Below are 19,537 nucleotides of genomic sequence, written 5' to 3'. Positions count from 1 at the left end.
TTCTTAAAAGCTCCAAAATAAAATGAATAAAATTAGAAATGAAGTTTTTGATAAGACTCTCAATTCTTATTCTAACTCTTCCAGATACTAGCTGTATTTTTTTGTGATATTAAGCTATTTTTAGCAGCTATTCAGTATTTTTATAAAGCAATTGTAGAATTTCATTCGTGTTTTGTAACAGTGCCTTGTGGGAGTCATAGACCAGTCTCCAAATGTTCCCATTCTTCCCTGTCCATTGTGTTCCTTTGCTAGATTTTATCTTCCATCATTAGACATTTTCTCTCACACAAGAAAAGATTGTTATAAGCAGAAGGAAGCCAGGCTAAGTTAGAAGGAAATTAGGAGGAAACAGGGAAATATTTTCAAATTGAAATGCAACAGATTTTGCTTAAATATTCCATATTCAAAAGCTTTGCCAGATTTTTTTTAAGACAGCGAAAACAAACTAGTAGTTTTCATACAGTTTTTTATTAAGTTTTGCCTGCTATGAGGAACCATCAGCTATCATAGTGTCCATAACCAGGATTTATCTGTGTATGGGAAAGCTGGAAATCTCCCAGTTTAGACACGACAAACCCAGAATAATTTCACTGATGTTGACAACAAAAATTTTCACTGTTATAACTTAAATCATGGTATAACTTAAGTCATAAATCATTTATTTTATTCAAGGAGAATTTATTCTGCAGAGGAACGTCCATGAGCAGGGCCATTGGGGTGACACTTTGTTCTGGTCTCCTTTAGAAAACTAAATGTGTTTACCTAAACTAGATAATTTTTATGGTAGTAAATCCAGAGGGCCACTGCAGCCAGGGAGTGTTAAACTCATGGCATTTCCCAGGAGGACAGCAAGGGAATATGTGAGACTCTCCAGTATTAAGCAAGCATGTCCTCTGAATCCTTCCTACAAGTTGTTAGGGCTGTAAGTGCTTTCTTCAGCAGAGTATTCAAAGTGAGAAAAGGTGTAATACCACAAGGAGAACCAGAAATTTTAAGGAATAACTTTACTAAGGTTTCTTGCCTGTGCTAGTGCTGCAGCCAGGTGAGTTCTTAAAAAAGACAACTTTTTAAAATCTGTTTTATTTTTTAACATATTCACTATTATTTTCCCTTTCTGCATGTTGACAGGAGGACTATTATTTTGTAGGTGTTTTTCTCTTTCATTTGTTGTTTTGTTGGGCACTAGGACTGCAGTTTATATTTGAAATTTTTTGCACGGTAAGAAGATTCTGAATTTGAAGCCATAATCTAAAAGACATTCAAATCACTACAAATAATTAAAGGCAGATAAAAATTGTTCCAGACTGCACAGATCTAACGCAAGAAAGATGATTCAAAATTAGGTTACAGCAGCATTTTGGCAGTCTCAGTATAAGCTAAGTGGAGGTGGAATGTATGCTCTGCTCTTCATAAATTGAAATTAAGCTCCTGTGCAGATTTTGAATCCCCATTTGCATATTCAAATTGCCTCATTGTTTATGTAAATTAGGCATTTATTCACATAATAGAGTGGAAAATGTGCAATATGCCTACACACAATTAGTGCAAGCAACTGTGCTATACACAAATGAAGCCCTAATTACAAAAAAAAAAGCAGCTACTGAGTAACTTCCAGGTCAATGCTATACTTCCCATGCTTCAGCAGCCCGCAATAAGTAGGTATTTTCAGAAATTGCCAATAAGCCAATACGAGAAAGGAATAATTTTCAGTTGTAATGATAACAGAGAGATAGCAATGATAGCTGTCATACTAAGAAAAGAGGGAAAGTACTGAAAAAAAAAAAGAGGAAAAGTAAAGATTATTTAAGCCAGTGTTTCTGAAAATGGTGCCTAGGAAGGTTCAGAGTTCAGAGTGCCGGAAAGAAAGCTTGCAGCAGCCCCGTGCCTCCAGAGTGGGGAAGGCAGAAGCAGCTGTCACTGCTGGCATCTAAGTACTGGCATCCCAAGGGAGCTGGGTTGCCACCACGTTGCCACTGCAGGCAATTCCCTGTTCCCTGGCTCATGCAAACACCTCTCCGACATCTGCACAAGCACAGGGCTGCAAACAAGCAGATGAGCCAATGAGCCACGCACTAAAACTGCTGCAAAGTTATTCATCCTTCTGCTTCAGTTATTCATCCAAAAATGATTAATATATACGGTCTTTGAACACATCGTGTGGGTCAGGCTTGGCAGGGAGGCTTTGATAGGGGAGCTTAACTGTGAGCAAAATCTTTTCTAAGGGAATAAAACTCACCTCACAGTGACTTTGAAAGTCTTTCCCATATCGACTTGTGATGAGCTGCATCTCCTTAGTCTCAATTTACTTCTCTGTGGGAGGTCTAGCGTGAAGTATAAGCAAAAGAGCAGCCCCACAAGGGAAAGGGAAGGAGGGAAGGGAAGCAAGTCTGTTCTTCACGCAACAGATACCCAAACAATGATCAAACTATCTGTGAATGAGAACAGAAGGCACTTCTTGGACCCGTATTATTTAGTCTTGTTTAAGAAAGATTGATGCAGCTATCAAAGTTATCATATATAATTGCTGCCATTTTCGTTGGAATAAAATGAAATCATTTGACTCTGCTAGTCCTTCTTTACTCTGAGTAAAATTGAGCAAGAGCACGGTCTTAAGCTGAATAGAAGCTCCCCAAACTATCTTTCCTGAGCACCCCTACAGGTCTATACACACTTTAGTCTATACACTTTAGCAATATCACAGCTGTTACCCAAATGTGTTCAACAACTGTTCTCTAATGCCATGAGTTTCATAGTGTAAATGGGTCTTAAAATAGCTGGAACATTATGTCCTTTACTATTCCATCTTCCCGCCTGGCTGCCAGATTGTTCTCTTTTTGGTTTTTTTTGATGGATTAAGTAGAACCACTGCAATTTGTTGATTTGAAAACCAAGCAATCTCTTTAAACTGTCTCCGTGCTCATTCACTGCTGTCACCAACTCTACCTGTATTCATTTTGGCACCTGCATTACAAAAGCTTAACTCGGGAGGCATTTGCATATGCAAGCAGCATTGATGAGTCCAATAAAATAGGTTCATTTCATAACTAGATACATCTTTAAAAGATCTACCTTTTCAGCTCAATTGCTGACACTGGCTTCCCTCAGTTCTCTTCTTGCCTGCCCTTCTAGCTGATTCTGCAAACATTTTCCTAATAAGGGATGGCTCTTGCTGGATTGTGCAGAAATACTTCTGGGAACAGCGTTGTTTTTGGTCACCAGTAACAAGGCCCAGCACAAATTTCAGCAGACCAGCAAACTGTTGCTAAGTGGATAAATCCAAGAACCCAAGTCCAGTATTGAAAAATCCTCTTATTAAGACTGGACTTTCCTGCATCGTCTGTCTCTTGCCATCTTCACCGTGACTTATCTCATCACCTTTGTGCTACCTCTGGGCATGCTCTGTGGATGCGATAGAAAAGACCAAAGACTCCCATCTCCTTACGCAGACAGAGATGGTTCCAGGGATATTAGATCAGGGCATTTAAACACATTTATTCTTTGTTCACTTATTTCTGCACTACTGGAAAGGTCCCGTGAGGTATGAAACTCTTGACAAGAGACATGACCTCAGAATCTCTTTCTTCTACATGATTGAGATGCTCCTTTCTCCTCTACTGAAAGGTCTACAGGATAACTGGCTAGCTGCTAAGGTGCAGCTATGGCAGCTCCTCACTCAGAGGACATGATTACAGATCTGTTACCATTTTTCCCAGAGCAAGAAGAAACATTTCTTCTGCCAAAACCTCAAAACAGAGCAAAAGCTCCCGCTAGTGCAGTGGAGAACATTGCTAGCAAGGTCAGTTCATTCTGCCTTTTCCTCTAATTCACCAATAGATGGTGGCAAAGACCCCCTCCGAAGCCACCACTGGACTTACACAGTTAACATTTTTTAAATCTCTTTAATAACATACAAAATGGGAAAGACAAATGCAGACATCTAATCTGCAAGAAGCACCTATAAACAAGTCAATCATTTTTTGCTTCCAAAGTACCTGTACATAATTCCCCTATTAATGTTTTTCCTCCTTCTTTATCTCCAAATATGAAAGTATTTGTTTCTTCTTTTGTAAAGTAACAATAGTGTTTCTCTTTAATTTCATGCAACACAGCATAAGGAGGAACATCAAAGCAAGCTCTTCGAAAATAGGTTAAGAAATGATGCATGCACATCTCTGCCTAAAAAACAGGAGGGACTGAGGAAGAAAGAAGCGATAACCCACTACAGTACCTAACATTTTAAAGAGCATGCTGCTCTTTTCTGAATTACCAACAGTAGGGGCCACTTCATGACATTCCAGGAGACCCCATCTTAGATACATTCCTCTCTTCGCCAAGCATGCCAGGCTCTGGGCAGTTTTGACTGCTCAGAGCCTTGTTACACACTCTTTGGTAGGAAAACCAACAAAGATCATTTTATTTTGACACAAAGGCTTTTTGAGAATGTCTTTGTGCTTCAAGAGGTCCTACAAAAAGCCTATGTCTGCCTGACTCAAGAACAGAATAACATGGATAGAGCAGTAGAGCAGCTAGAAAAGCTCTAATGCAGGTGACACGTAAACCAGAACTTCTGAACATTCGCCAAGAACCCATCACAGTAATGGGTGAAACAAGCCAGATGTGATGGCCAAATTACACAGCTCATAATAATATCCTGCCTATCTTAATGTGACTTTGTTTTTAGTTCATGATGTTATTCTATCCTTCATTTCGTGACCCTTGGTGTAATGTTGGCCAGCAAACAACTGTCCCATCCTACAGTAGCTTTTCATAGATGATGAAGCTTTATTATCTCTTTTTTTTTTTTTTTTTTTTTTTGAGAACAAAGAATTTTGGTATTCTTGGGTGCAAATTACTTTAAATTTCTCATTTTAGTCTCTTTGCTATGAGGTTCATCTCTAAATACAACTGCTCTAGTTTCTTTTACCATATGTCTTTGTATTCCATATTCAGATATTTTGCTCATATGTTTTTAGTTCTTGGCTTCTTTATAGTGCTTGTCTCCAAGCTGGAGATCTATGGTTAGCTTATTTGTTAAAGTACTAATTTATCAGTATAAATAACTCATGGTGCATCAAGCTTTCCATCTCAAAAATGAACATGAAAAGGATATTCTCCTTTAGCTGTCTTTTCCCCGGCAAGCATAAGGATAACTTCTTGCATTATTTGGAAAAAAAAAAAAACCATAATCTTTCAAATATTTTGTGTAGAGAATTAGTATTTCTCTAAATCATTTATCTCATTTTTCCTTCTAGAATCGAAACATAGGTCTGCAGAAAGTCCAAAAAAGACATTCCTAGTGACCCGTAGGACTCTTAATTCCTATGGAGAGACAGCATACACTGCTCTAGAACAGGTGATCTCCAGTGTCGGACCCAGAAAGCCCCAGGGGTGCCTTCTAATCTGAATTATTTTATGAATCTGTGATTCTCCTTTTACTATACTTCTCTGGATTATTTATGATCAAGTGCTTTGTTTCTAAGGAAGAGGTGAATTTGAAACAGAAACAGATAAGGACAAGTAGTTCAGCTTCTGTTCCTAGCCAGTACTGAACTGATATAAATATAAATACACACATAGAAACTGATAAAACACTGAGTCTTCCAAAACAGATGATAGTAGAGCATGGACAGCAATGCTTTCCTGAGAGATCGCCACAGATAACACCTAAACCTCCTAGCATTCAAATTCTAAGCAGCTCCTGCTTTTTATTAGCCCTGTCTTACTGTGTCACTTTCTGATGAGTGAGTTATTCATTATTTACACGAACTGAGGTGGTATCTTTACTAACCTATGAAATGGATGCTAAAGTGTGAGAAGTGTCCTGTGTCTTAATTCCTGCCTTCCAGCATCAGCTTTGGCTTTCTAATTTCACCAGTATATTTAGGTGAGGTGACAGGAGGGTTAGAACTGGTATTAGGGTTTTTCTTATGTTATTATTAAAATGAGATGGGGTTACTGGTCTGGAGGCAATAAGTGAAAACACACCTTCAGAAGTCAAAAAGTTCCCAAACTCACCAGCCATGCTCCAGCTCTCAGGCAAAGAATATATGCAGCAAAGACACCCTGTAAATGTGTTTACACCCAAAAGTGTTTGCTGGGCCTAGACTACTGTTCCGTCCTAACATACTTCTTCAACATCTGCTAGCTGAATGGGGAGCAGGAGCTTTGGGTTTGGGTGGGCGGGAAAAGGGGATTGCGTGTTTGTTTGGAGTCAGTGCACATAATGGAGGAATGCTAGGGACTTCAGCACACCGAGCATAATTATTCCTGAAAGCTCAGTGCTTGATCCAAAGCCTACTTAAGGCAATGGGCGTTTTTCATTGACTTTGGGTGATAGATAAAATGGGCCATTAGCGCACTTTTTAAAAGCTCCACTGAACAAACATATCACTAGGTGGTTCTGGTCTTCTTTATAATGGCTTTCCTTCTCTCTCAAACACTGCATTTATCTCTCCTCTCGTCCTTTATGGCAGTTTGTATTGTAACACTCTCACCTTCATTCAATGAGGAGAAAAATTCTCAGCCTCTTTTCTTTTTAGCCAGTAGCAGAGAATCTGCTCCACTAATGTCTTGAGACTGCTATAGCTTAAAGATCAAGAAATTCAGAGTGTAGAAATGTAGATTTGGGTACCTAATGCTTTACACCCAGGCTTTAAAAAAATCCTTTTTTTCCTTTAAAGATCTAATTAAACTATTCTATTAAAGAATTGCAGATCTTCCATTTTAGACTACAGCTGAATAAAACAAAATGGAGGAAAAAAAAGAATTAATCAAAGGAAAAATATTTTGGTTTTATATACTTGCGCTGGACATTTCTGCCTGGGGGGAAGGGAGAAAAAGAAAACAACTTGAGAAGATTCATATGCATTACATCAAATGCCATTCCATTCTACCTTCCAAATAAGCCCCGATGCTAGCTAGTGTCATTTGATAGCTAAGAGTGGGTAAAAGTAGATACCACGGAGAAAACATATAGCACAAAGCAATAACGAAATACAGCAGCAGGCTCTCATTTCCTGCCCACATACTGTAAACTTGTGGGTAACTCAATATGTGTTACACAACTTGCACTCAATTCACAGAGAAACAAAGCCAAAAGAAGCCACCAACTCTAGATGTCTGGACCAGTGACATCTCCCACCTGCAATGGCACTTACTCATTTGCTTTCCATCTTTTTAATTTGCTGTTTACTTGATGAGATTTAGTAAACCAAATCCTGACAACATTTTCAATACCAGGAAGCAGAGCGTGGGTAGAAAGTTCAATGATAGACAGAATTTATCCACCCTGCGCTGCTGGTCTGGACTACCAAAAAGGGTGTTCACCTGCTGTTTGATTTGCCATCACACTAGTGGAATGAAGGGCTCAAAACTAAGCAGTCCTTCTGAGGCACTGTGCCCCTAAACAGCTGGAAATTATACGGAGACACAATTCGTCCTTATTAGTAAGCAAAAGGGGTAGGGTAACATTTCTAGAAGCATCTCAGTTGCTTAGAGGTCTGCATGCAGTTGAATATCACTCTTAGGTGCAACAAGCAGTGTTCAAAAGGGGAAAAAAACAGCACTGGATTGGAGGATAACATGATTTTCAGTAACACTGAAAATGTTACTGAAAATGGAATATTGCTGAAAATGAAAGTGTTGAAAAGGAAATACTTTCAGGTAACTGCCTTTCGGCTCCCTTATTCTTTATAAGACAGCAGTGAAGTACAGCAAAACTACTTTAGTAATGGGCCACACTCTGCTGGCACAGTTATATCACGATTCAAAATATAAGCTGTATGAAGTAATTAATAAATTAATAGGTGCTGATGCTACCATGGTGCTCTGCTACCCACAGCGTGGCCTGTTCAGTGCTGCCCTTGGCCCGTGTGAGCCTGGCAGGGTACCTGCTGCTTGGCCTCCTTGCCCCAGCAGCCAGGGCAGCTGGCACGGCTCTTGCTCCCCCGCAGCCAGCAGCCTCCTCCCAGCGCCCAGGCAAAATGCCAGAGGAGACCTGCTGCCCGTGGGGGTCCCTGAGGACCTGCAAGCCCAGGGAACAGAGGAGAGGAGGGAGGGGATCTCAGACTTTTGCATCCTGTACTGTGGGGTCCTAGTAGGGGATGAAGGGTATTGACAAATCCCCGTTCCCCAGCCCTTCTTCCCATACCAGTAGTTCATAGATTAATAGATTGCCATAACTGATAGCAGTTTTCTATTCATTTTTTGTTGATGATGTTTTTGCTGCTGTTTTAATCAGTATGATTACAGATACACAGGTATTACCCCTCGCATTAATCCTCTTGTGCCCATCCTTTACCAGTAGCAAGAAAATGAAAGTGGAGAATACAGGAACCAGTTTCACTCAGGGGAGGGGAGAGAAGACAAACTGCCTCTGTTATTTGTGAAAGTGAACAGTATATCATTTTGAATTAATACATGATGCTTTTTATTTGTGTGAATCATAACTTCTTGCTGATACCTTCACTACTCATCACATCTAGAGTTTCTGGTTTTCCATCTGGGTATTTAACAAGCAACATAATTTGCCTCATAAATCTTTGTTAAGACTGCTTGGATGCTGCCTACTTCCCCCTACACATGCACACAAATACATTCCCCTTTCCACATTAAAGCACCATATCTCTCACAGCAAGAGAGCGAAAAAACAAACAAACCAACAAAGAACAGCCATAGTGCAGGCCTGCAAAAATGAACGGTCCTGAAGTTGATACAGCTCTAACCTTCCCTTGATCTCTGTGGTCCCTCAAGAATGAATCCACCATTATCTCCCAAGCTCCCTGCAGAGGCACAAGGAGACTGGTCCTTAAGGAAAGCAGATACTGGGAACCATTCAGAGAGCTTTTCAAATGGGCTCACTGGAGAAGAAGGGTAGATGTGGAGGAGAGAAGAGAAGAAAGGACTTGTCAACAGAAAGGGAACTCAAGGTAACCACCCAGTCTTATTCATAACCTGTTCCTCAAATGCATGTGTTTGCTCTCCTCCCTCAGGTTCACTCCCAACTTTCTTTTGAAATAAATCACAGCACACTCTTAACACAACAGTTAAAACTCTGTCCTTCATGTCCTCCCCCAGCAAGGACAGGCAGCAGTAGCTTTTAAGGCAAAACTATCAGTGTACACTTATTACAGTAAATAAACAAACCAAGGATTATGAGCTTCTAATGAGGTCTTTGAGGCTTTACAGATCAGGTTCCTCAAATTGCTGTTCTCTGAACAAAGGAGTCTTTTAATCATTGGATTTGTGCTTTACAATTTTGATAAGTTTGCAGTGCTGCTCAAATTATGTGATCTGACTCAAGATTTGTTTCTTAAGGAGCTTAATAGAGCTATCTGTTCCTTCTCTAGGCCCTGCCTCTGAAAGTATTTGACCACACGCTTAAGTCAGTTCCTCTTCAGGAAATCATCTAGGCATGAGCTTAAAAGCTCTTAAGTCATAAGTCACATAAGTCAAAGTCACAGCAACTCCAGTAGGGCTTAAGTGTTGCCCCAGAGCTGCCAGAGTGGATTCAACAAGTGCAAAACCACTTTGCAGAATATAAAGCATTGTGTCTCCTGGATGAACAGCTGAGCAGATGTTCTTGCAAAGGTTTTGTTCTTTCTTCAGTTTCCTACTCTGCACTGGGATATGCTGATGTGGCAGCTTTCCAAGATGCTGGCTAGAGAGTTACACTATATAGGACTCTTTTTTCTTGCTGTGCTTTGACCTCCTCTGATATAATTTACATATTTTGCAGCTTTTCACCTCAGCTTTTCAAATTTGCTTGGCCTCTGACTAACTCCAGCAGGGCTTTTCACTGCTACTTATTACAGTGCACTTACTTCTCACCAACAATTTGATTCTTATGTGTCTCAGCAGAAAATTCTAGTTTTTATCCTTGGTCCTTCTCTTCAGTCCAGCTGCTGTTCAGAGGAGTGGATGTCCCAGATTGCATGGGACTACTAATTTGCCTATAAGGGGATCTTTTTACGCCATAATTCACCGCAAAGAGTGAATCAAACCCAAAGAGTGTTTGACTGAGAATTTATAAAGTTAAACTGCTGAAATAAGTAGTTTATAATTAAAGTACTGAGAAAACCTTAACCACAGAATCACTAGAGCAACACTATAATTATGCTGTCCTTCATATTCTGCCATTAGCATTTCTATAAGTGACATAATAATAATGTGGCTTTTTTCTCTTTAGAAACTGTCAGCTTTCTTAACAGAATTCAAGTAAGTTTATAAAGAATATCAAGTTTTTAAATGGAAAATGCAAATGCTCATTTTTGTGTAAAAGACATGACAGTCACATTAGTGAGCTCCTGAAATTCATGGCCATGCATGTTTCTAGTCAGTGCAAGCAGAACACCGTTTCTCCTTTTTCTTTTTTAATCTATTGAAGGCTCAAGAAAAAAAGACCGAATAGTCTCTCTTCTGAACTCTCCTGTTAACTGTATAATTGTAGCGTTTTATAGGAACTCAGACTGCTGTATGCTTCCGGGAGCACATACAGAGCCCATCTCAGTCACTTAGAAGACAGGAAGGTTCAACTCCTGCCTGCCAAAAAGACTGAGATTTTATACACATAGCAACCCAACTTGTATCAAGGAACATCTTTTAGTGTATGTCCTAAAGACATCCCTTAGGCCACTGTCACCAGCCAGACGGTTCCTTCTGTTCCATAGCAAGAGGTACCAGCTGTGGCCGTCAAGCGCGTGGGAGCCTACGTGGGCACGTGTCCAGCCAACCAGTACATCCACCAGGCAATCTGCATCCATGCCATCTGATCACACATGCAATCTGATTTGCATTCTAACGTGAGCTAACATCCAGAAAAGGTAAAAGAAAGTATGTGTGTCCAGGCATTGCTCCCCTGGGAATATTAGTGCTACTTACGGCTGATTCTAAAGGAGAGCTAACAGACCATCAAAGCCCAAAGTGTGAGAGTTGTGGCTCGCAACAAGAAGAGAGGCTTTGGCAAGTGCTTCCATTCTGTTGATTCTCAGTCAATCATAAGTGTTGATAAAAGGAAAATGTGTTTAAGAAAAACTCATTTTCTGTCGAACAAGCAGCACAAGTATAATGGAGTGGAAATGAGATACTTGAATGTTTCAAATAAATCTTTTTGTGGAGTGTGGAAGTGAAGTAAGTACAAAAAGAAATCTAAATATGTTCTCTAATAGATTTTAATTATTGACTGCTTGAAAAATAAATTATTACATTCAAAAACCAATGTGATGTTGATTAAATTGCATGAAATTATATGGTTAGTATTTTTCGTATGCCTGTGGTGTAATTTGCTGGCCTTTCAAGACCATAAAATGTAGTTTGAGGGCAAATCTGATTTGGGGGCAGGCAAGCATCTCTGATCTGACACAGGCACATAGCAGTGCTTTGTCATATATGTATATAAAAGATAGTGATTTGTTGAGGAAAGACAGGAATGAGAATGAGGCCCTGGAAAGATATGAACTAAATCTGAAATAAAAACAGTATTTGCCAAGTAAGTGCAGCACCAAATCCATGCTCTTAAGATTTAGGAAAGGCAGCATATACTTGTTTGAGTCTAGCGCTACTTATATGTGGCAATATCTCTTTCGTAGCTGTTTCTACCGTCTCAGAGCACCAACTGATATAAATCACAGTTGACAAAACATGCCAGGAACATCGCTGCTGCAAAAACCTTGAACTTTTGGTCTCTTTGGAACCCTGGCCCAGAAACCATGTGAGATAAGGTGACTATGAGTCCTCACTGCCTGCCAACCAAAATCCCTTCTTCCATAGTTCAGATGACACTGGCAAGAGGCTGACTTCTGTGTAAGCATCTCCCAGGCTGTATAGAAAGTGTCAGTATTTCTCTTTACCCCAAAATTAAATTAAGATGTGGCTCCAGTTTTTCCCTTCCCTATCATTCCTGAAACCGCTTTTGTAGTTATATATGACAAAAGCTTTTAACACAGGTTGGATGGGAGAACCAGATCAAATCGGTGCAGCTCAGTTGTTCACCCACTGTCCTGGTTAGCTTATTTTAGTGTGGCTACATGGTACGGCAGGGGAAGGGATGCACGCATGGGATCTTCTGGTATACCATGTTTTAGATTGATATGCCCTGCAGTTTCATGGCAAAGTTCTTTCGAGTGACCTGGCAAGCTTCTGCCAGTCCGAGAAGCTGTTTTGAAAGGGGAGAATTCTCATTTCAGGATGAGCGAGGGCAGGGGAATGAAAAATTCATATGGTTGCACCTGTGTTTCAGATGACCTTTTCCAGCCTTTGGCAGCCTTCCCACTACTGTCCTACATTTTGCCACCTTGCACCAGGACTAGTCTGTCAGATTACCTTGGTGCCCTGTAGTGCATCAGGGGCAACTTTACCAGCTGCTACCTCACTACTCTTAAAAGCTGGCAATGAGCTCAGAGCACCCTACACGTGATCATACACTCTCAGCAACCATGCACTGCAAAACTGCCTCACATTAAGCAGAGGGACCGCATTCCTCTGTCATCTGAAAAACAAAATGTTTCTTGTTTGAAAGCAGCCACTGTAGCATAAAAAGTTATCAGCTGAGAATAAGCAGGGGTAGGATAGGGTATTTTCCTGGGATACATCATAGACAATGTCAAAAAGAGCTGAAGTTTTTTAAACACACAGGAAGGAAGACTTCTAATCATTCTCCAAGTCCTCATCCTTGCTTTGGGTTGGACATTATGGACAACACTGAGATGCTGAAGATAACAGAACTAGAAATCTGATGAGTTAGAAATAAAAGTCAGAATAATTTCTCTGTGCAAGAGCCAAAGAACAACACAGAGCAACAGAGAAAGAGACTGAGACCCAGACTCAGTTAAGGAGACCTGCCAGGACATGATCTACTAAAATATGGGAATGGATGATCTAAACAAACTGATTGACAGGTGCTGTATTTTAGAAACGTACAATCCTTTTGGGGGCTTCTATTCTGATACTCACATCTGTTCTGGGAAAATCACATCAGCAACAACTATTTCTTTCTAATTTCAGATTCCACAGCCCTCAGCCATATTAGCACGTACCTCAGATGCCCCATTTCACTTGGCTGGAATTAAAGACATATTACTCTTGCTCTCCAAGTGCCCTGTGTAAGGGTTCGTACAACAAAGCCACCAAGGGTAACCTGGAAACTTCAGCATCTGTGATGGGCAGTTTCTGACAAACCTCACTATCTTCTGTTCCCAGTGCAAGACCAATTCTTTGATCTTTTGTTATTTAAGTGTGTATGTAGAAGCATGTAGATTGAAAGAACAAATAAATGAATAAAATCCCTCAGGTCCACCAAGATAAGAGGCATCACTGGACAAGTTTCTCCCCAAAGAGGGGAATGTGAGAACAAGCAGGTAAGAAATGTGCAGCTGTATATGGCTTAATGTGCTTACAGAAGGCTCTCATACCAAAGTGATGAATGCCCTACATGCTAAAATGGAATTAAAATTACTAGCATATCTACACATGCTGTATTTAGGCATATAGATACACATATGTATATATAATCTGTTCATTTCCTTCTGTTTGGCCATTTAAGATGTGATTTTTCCCTCCTTAATTTAAATGAATTGCCTAAGTTACCAAAGATGAAAGCACTGGGACCAAATTTTGCCCTTGAAATCACTGACTTCTTTGACAACTGTGTATGTTCAGGAGATCGTGGAACTTTACAGAGTCTGAACATGCAAAGTCTGCAGCCTGGACTGGTCTTCCTGTGTCGGCTATCAGAATTATCCTTGTCCAGCTCCACCTGGACTGCTGACAAAGTCTCAGATATTTGAAACAAAATCCTTAAAATATGGTCCATTCTTCCCTAGACATCTGTGCTGGTCTGGAGATTTTTCCCAGCATATTTCTATAGTTTGGAGAGAGTGCTATCAACTGTTTTAATAGGCTAGTCTTCCACTGCAAATTTAACTCATGTTAACTCCTTCTGAGTTGAAGCTTGTCTGTATAAGAAGTTTTTTGCACACTCCTTGATTTTTTCCATATTAACTGTTGCAGGGAATAATTCAGAAATAGTTATTCATCCATCAGTTTTTGCTTACGTGTTTTGCTTACCAGGGTGTATACACTGCACTGAGTTTTCATACAAAATAAGTGCCTAACATCTTGAATATACACATTTTTTTGCCATTATCTCCATGCATCCCTGAGCTTTCTTTGCAGTGTGCTGTGCAATGTTGAAGCAGAGGTCATTAGAGCACTGGCAAATTGTACCAAACTAACAACACTTCTTGACCCCCTTGTCTTTCCTGTGGCAGTGCTGTTTTCAAATCATTGCCATGGGCTGTGAGCTTGACAAGTCCTAACAAAGGTCAATGGACATTTCCTTTGACCATCCAGTTGATATCAGTCAGGAGGCTTCAGTGCAGAAAAAGGTGGATAACCTGGGAGAAGTCCTTCTGGATTAACTTTTTCTGGTCTTGCTTGATTTAGCAAAGCTTCATTTCAAGGTCTCGGAACCCACTAGCGCTTGTTGGGAATGACAGTAACATGGTGATGGTAACAGAATGGGATGGTGGGATAGAAACCAGCAGACTGTGTCTTGTACACGCAGGGTACCATATACCTATTTGTTTGTGCCATCCCTAACCTGCTTCAGCCACAATAATCACATGAGTGTGAAGAGTTTGCATGGGGAGTGTAAAGTGGATTCATTTTGACAGAGGGGGTTAAGTGTTGCTGGCAGTCCTGAATCATGCTGGCATCTCTTACCATGAAGAATGATCATGGGCAGTTGGGCTAGTAGCTACTGGTGGTATCTGCTCCTCATTGCAAGCAGAACAGCACACCTCTCTATAAGCGTAGGAGCTAACCTGCTTAGTTATGAGAAATATGGGTAAAGATTGTCACGGAGGTGCCGTTGCCATAAAGAGGGGCTGGCCCCATGTGGGTGAACGCAGTCGCTAGTCACTGCTGGATCTGTACAGTGGGTGATCCCAAACGTCACCAAGGCTGTCGCTGAGGCCTGTGCCTTGGTGCAGCTCATCCTTCCCGGCCTCCCGACGCACGGCAGAAAGCGGTGTTCTCCGGCGCTCTTGGCATGCTGGCGACTGCGGCAGGAAATCAATACTGATCTGAAGTGGACAAGGATCTTTGGGGTTTGCTGATTTTATTTTTCAATGTGAAAAGTCAGAGGACAAAATCAATGCCTGCACTCCTGTGAGCCAGTGATATTAGAATGAAGCACAACCCCCCAGGTTACAATATATTCTTGTTTACCACAAAGATTCAGGGAAAAGCGATTCTGTTTTCTGAAGCATCTGTTAATAGCATTTGTGGAGTCTGAATTGGGAACCAGGACCTGGCCTCCTTTACTCGTGTGAGTGCTTTTGTGCTGAGCTTTTCTCAAAATAATCATCAATTCCCACTCAGTGCTTCCCCCAATAAATTAATTCCTATGATGTATAACAGTCCCTGAAAGAAGAATTGAGCAGGGGAAATTAACTTGCTTTTCAATAACAGAAATTTATCAAGGCCACAGCTTTTAAGGACGCAAAAACAATTCATTTAAGCCTTGTCAAGCCTCCTAATTAAAAAAATCCTCTACCTCAAACTGCGGATTGCAAATGTTGTGCTTAGCTTATAAGTTAATAACATGCTCACACATTTCTGCTACCTTTTCCTATAGTAACTATGGCTCTCGTCTGAAAACAAGAGCACTGTGCCTGAGCCAGCTAATAAACGCCTGCTCTCATTTCTGTGTACCAATAAAACTTATTTTGTAGAAGGGGGATGAGGAGGTTTTACGCTGTAAATTGTTAAGTTTGACCTAACCTATATTTTTTAAATAAAACAGGAAAAACAGACTTGACTTTCCCGGTGTTTACAAGCACTAAAAAAAAAAAAAAAGAGCTTTTAAAAGAAGAACCTGTTTTTCTGTTCTTAGTTTTATACATGTTGGGTATAAATACATCCAACATTCAAAAACAGATTCGAGAAATGGCAATATGAACATTATGTTAAGGGTAAAAAAAGCCTCAGTATGATGATATTTGTCCTGTTTTGTAGCTGACTGTAAACATCATTAATTGTCCTTGATGTTTCAGAGAATTTTGGTTGTATATCTCTCTGTTTAACCACCTTACAAATAAACCAAGTTATAGCTGGGTACTAGTGAGATTTTTTTTTCCTTTAATCCTGGAAGAACAACCTACATAGCAATTTGCGAGCTCAGAGATGCACTGCCAAATCACCACACTGACAGAAACTCCCTCAGGACCTTTCTAGCTAATACTGCTAGTTCTTTCTGCGAGAGTCGCTACAAAATGAGAAAACTTGTGCTGTTCGGATCTGGTCTAAAGCTCCCAAGGACATGGGCCTCAGATCAAGCCACAAGCCCTGAGGCAGCACCACTTGTGAAGGGGATGAACTGTGGTGTTTCCACACTGGCAACACATGCTGTCACTGTCAAGGTCATACCAAACAGAGCTAGTACCAATACCCAGCCTGTCTGGTGACAGAGGAGAAAATTCAGGGGGGTATTTGTTTTTTACACAGTCATCCATTCCCATTCGATATACAAAGGGAAAAGAATGAATCTCAGTTCTGCTACTCCACCTTATATTCTTGGGTCTGTCTTCTTCTCACGTAAAGGTGTACATCTTGTATTGCAATCATTTGTAGTCATTCATTTTATTGTGCATTTTTTTTGTGCTAAAGAATAGTGTTTTGCCTTACTGAGCTGTTATCACTTGAGTTACTGAGGTTGATGTTGGAGGCCCACGGTTTGACCTTCTGCCTGTTGCTATGCAGTTGTTAGGGATGTATTTTTTGATAAATCAAGCACAATTAGACATTTGTTATGGAAAAAAATGTCTAACTGGAAGAAATAGCAGAACTAAGCTCAGATAAAAATCTTTGCTCAGGGAACCATGACATCATTTAAAGCACAACCGCGCAAAGCAGTCCAGCAACCAGTAATGTGGAAGACGCTCCGCGTAAGTGGAGCTTCCACATATGTGGAAGTCCACGTAAGACTCATCCACCTCAGCCCAAAGTTGGGGAGGGCAGCACAATGCTACCTTTGGGGATGCCTGACCACAGAGGACCTCCAGGGACACTTCAGATCAGGCTCATGCAGCCAAAACCAACATCCTTCCCACTAGTTCCCACTGACAAGCGCTGCTCCTGAGAGCAACTAAAGCAGAAGCAGAGATAACCACATTTCTGTAACTTGTAGTGCTCCGTGCGTTAATAACCACTCTTTCACACAGGTGATAAATATCCAAACTTCTCACAGATCCAGTTTTTGTGCAGTAATTAATGTGTGCGTTCAGTCTGTCCTGACCTTAGCCACAGCAATAGGAAATGCGTTTTGAAACCTAATAGCCTCGCTGAATTTGTATTAATTCAGATGAGCATGAAATTAAGCTTGACTACTGATGACAGGTTCAGAAAGGCTAGAAAGGATTTCATTATCTGTCACAGCTATTATAAAATATTAAATAAATAAATGCAAACACTCTTCCTACATATCAGACCCCATAAAAAGAGCTCCAAGAGTTATCACTTCCACTTTTATTGTCATGAGGCTGGTGTCACAAACTTGGACTCTTTGGACATATAGATTTATCTTCTTGCCAAAAATGAAAGACTTATTGATACCAAAACAGCTTTTAAAAAAAGGCAGTCTTGCACAAAGATACACACAAACATCTATTCCTAAAACCAACAAAAATACCTAGAATTGCCATAATTGTTGAGAAATAATGCTACAGTTTCTGCTTTCAGACTTAAACCTACTGCTAATCACTACCAGGGAGGGCACCTAATGTAGAAAACACATTGGTCTCCTTTCTTTATGAAGCAGGTGGCTTCTTCCACCTTCCCTCTGAAACATCTGCTGCTGGCTCCCTTCAGAGGCAAGATTGCAGCCTGGATTGATACGGGATCTAATTGGGTATGGCAAAAGCTTTGGGACAAATGCGGCCATAGCGCACAGATGTGCCACGTCTCTGAAGTCAATGGTGCTGCATTCATTTATGCCATCATAGATTTATCCCACATTGGTTGTGCCTGGGTTTTGAGTTTTTCTTGGTGGTGTTTTTTTTTGTTTGTTTTTGTTTTTGTTTTTTCTCTCTTTTTAAATGGGATTTCATTAGATTTTAACAAATAAATATAAATAAAATTGTATCTTATTTAGCAAATTCACTCCAGGGTGTAATGATTGAGTTTCTGTAAGGTTATTGAGCTCAAACAGGAAAAAACAGCCCCTGTTTCATGAGGTGACATTAGTCATGTCAAAAACTGCTGTAAGAGGGCACTGATATGATATCTGTTCTCTAGATCTAACAGCACAAAACCCTAGGGCCTCTTCAGCAAGTGCTGCCAGCTCCTATAAACATATACACAAAACTGGTGCACTGTCTCCAGCTGAACTACTCAATACACACAACACCTCATCAAGGAGGTTTCTACTGACCACCTGCAGTCTGTCCTGTCAGACAGTTGTTTTACTCCCTTCATAAATGCATACACAGTTGAATTTAAATCAGAAGTAGTGATTTTTAGCTGGAAATGATCAGAGAACCTGTGACCTATGCATGTAGAGAACCCACAGATGGTTTAGTAGGTCCTGGGAATAAAGGCAGAAATGAAAGGAATGAATAGCTCTTGTCATCTTCCTCCTGTTCTCTGCCTTTTGGGAAGACACTGATAGATCATTTGATTTTTTCCCATCAAGAAGTGATTTATTTTTAACCATCCCCTACTGGAAAAGGTTGTGTTCATGCTAGAATCAGCAAACACTTTTTTTTTTTCCTCCATAAGAAACCCAATCCAGTTTCTCACATTGCATTAAATAATATACATATTTTCCATATAATCCTTCCAATAATCTTTTTTTTTAATCATATTTACAGAAGGCAATGATAACACACAAAAAAGACTCTTATACAAAGATAAACTTAAAAAAAAATCAGTTTGCATAATCAAGCTGATGACAGGTCTCTCATGCTTGATAGTAAGTTTCCATGAACACAGTGGCAAGAGCTGCAAGTTGCAGGTAAAATCAAGATACATTTTACTATTATTTCATGACCCAAAGTGGATTCCTTCATGCATCCTGAATATAGCAAATAGCAAGTATTCATTACAATCAATGTAGTGTATTATATTGTGACCTCTCAGCTGTAGCAAGATCTTTCACCCAGTAGAAATCATTCTGTGTGAAGGGCTCTTGAGCACAAATTAAATGAAAGTAGACTGCAATCGAGGGAAATTACAGTCATAACTGCTGTAGAAATGAAGTCAACTCTTTCTCTGCATGATCACAGCAAACAGTACAGATGCTCTCTGCTCTCAGTGCTGATGCAGGTGCCAAAATTCTTTGCTGCTAAAAGAGTGTTATTAAAATGCCTCTATTCTTAAGGGATGTGTCATCAGCATTAAACAAAAGCAAATAAAGAAGCAAGCCTTGAAAATACAATAGGAGCCCAGGGACCAACCTGATCTACTAGTGCTATTATAATATGAATGAGTGTTTAATGATAGACATTACACTTCATGTGTAAGTAAGAATCCATACCCTGCA

This window comes from Tinamus guttatus, unplaced genomic scaffold, assembly GCF_059628265.1.
Source record: "Tinamus guttatus ecotype Peru unplaced genomic scaffold, ASM5962826v1 Tinamus_guttatus_pri_ptg000115l, whole genome shotgun sequence".
Lineage (NCBI taxonomy): Eukaryota > Metazoa > Chordata > Aves > Tinamiformes > Tinamidae > Tinamus > Tinamus guttatus.
Note: the sequence above shows the minus strand (reverse complement) of the source record.